The sequence below is a fragment of the Lygodium microphyllum genome, chromosome 29 (assembly GCF_053477565.2).
Source record: "Lygodium microphyllum isolate KBCC chromosome 29, Lygodium_microphyllum_v1.1.10, whole genome shotgun sequence".
In the NCBI taxonomy this organism is placed as follows: domain Eukaryota; kingdom Viridiplantae; phylum Streptophyta; class Polypodiopsida; order Schizaeales; family Lygodiaceae; genus Lygodium; species Lygodium microphyllum.
The window spans coordinates 52,212,794-52,214,452 of record NC_141163.1 but is presented as its reverse complement, the minus strand read 5'-3'; the positions used below and the strand labels follow the sequence as shown (position 1 = coordinate 52,214,452).

General features: G+C 40.1%; 1 pseudogene; it reads left to right on the top strand.

The window, feature by feature from the left end:
* Positions 1-263: 263 nt before the first annotated feature.
* On the top strand, positions 264-941 carry LOC148010624 (translocon-associated protein subunit alpha pseudogene; annotated as a pseudogene).
* The last annotated feature ends 718 nt before the right edge of the window (positions 942-1,659 follow it).

Sequence of the window (1,659 nt, the reverse complement as noted above, 5' to 3'; positions counted from 1 at the left end):
GAACGTATGATGTGAAAACCCAGACTAGGGGACCTTTCAGAACCATGTGTTATACGGAGAAGCTTGCTCATGTAGCCAACACCGGGCTTGACATTGCTATCCGATTGCTAGAGCCGATTAAGGAGCTCTCTCTCCCTCTGTTGTTTCTATGTTGTGACAAGACAGAGAGGCTGCCATGGCCCACCAATCTCAGTTCGACTGTGCTTTGTTCATCGGATTGTTAATGAGTGCCTTTTCTGCAATTTCCTGCGTCATTGCTCAAGATGGAGGATGACCTCATAAATGGGGTGGGAGATGCAAAAGTGGGGATTTGTTGGTGAGGAAGACCAAGAGTACTCACAAGAATATCTTAAGCTGGCACCAGGTGTCAAGATTGTATTCCACTTTCTAGATCATGCCGACAAAGCAATCCTAGCTGGAGAATAGACTGAAATAATTGTTGAAGTTTCAAACAATGGTGATTTGCTTTTGAAAGTTCGTCATGTCTCAGCAAGTCTGCATTTACCCTATGACTACAGATACCTTGTTCAGAACTTCTCTACTATGGAATTTGGCAGTGCAAAAGTTCCTCCTTACAGGCATCCTTTCCCTATGCCTTCACAGTCAGCAAGTACCTATAGCCAGGGAGTTTTGCATTGACTGCTAGCATTGTCTATGAACCCTTTTCCTATGCCTTCACAATCAGCAAGTACCTACAGCCAGGGAGTTTTGCATTGGCTGCTAGCATTGTCTATGAAGTTGACGGTCAATTGTATGGATCAGTCTTTTACAATGGAACGATTGAAGTAGTTGAAGCCAATGGATTTGTTAGTGGGGAGACACTCTTTCTTGTGACTCTGGGGCTAGGGATGTTGGGTCTTCTTGGAATGTTCTATCATCTTTTGGAAACAAACACTTTGGAAAGAGTTGCACTCTCACTCATGATGTTAGCAATGTCTTAAAGCAAGAAGAAGATAATGAAATTTCCGCTGTTACAAACAAAATGTTTTACAAAAAATAAAATAAAATATTATGGATTATGTTTTCCCAAAGTGGATCTTTTCCATAGTGGATCTTGTTTCCCATAGTGGATGTAAGAACCCTACCAAGATATAAAGTTTCAAGCCTTAACTTGACTAGGCTACCAAAGAGCTAGTCTCCTGGTCCATGTTCACATGTAGCGGGGGCAAAAGCCAGCAAGGGTAGAGACTCATCATTTGAGGGGGGGTGTTGAGAAATCAAATGATGTATGCCCAAAAGAGGTTGGCCCATAAGTGGCTTTTTATTGAAGATATAAGAAAATATGTATGCTCTAGAAACTCTAGGAAGAGATGTCCAAAATCCCATAAGCACAAAGAACAAAAGTGGTACTATCCAAAAAGCTATAAAGGCGTATACTTGATACTCATTTCAATGTAATTGTACTATCAATTTGAGTCACTCAAGATTGTGTTTATGAGTCCAAGCTAATGTATCTTGGAACCTAATTCACTTGAGTTACAATTCCTTCTGATAATGTATCGTGTGTTTGACTTGTGTCCACCATAGTCGATCTAGTTCTAGGTCCGTGTTTTTCAACATGATAGCACACATCATAAACACAAAGATTGCACGATATATATGGATGCTTTGGACAAAAATCATATTTTCTATAAACATTCATCTAATGTAATATAGGAT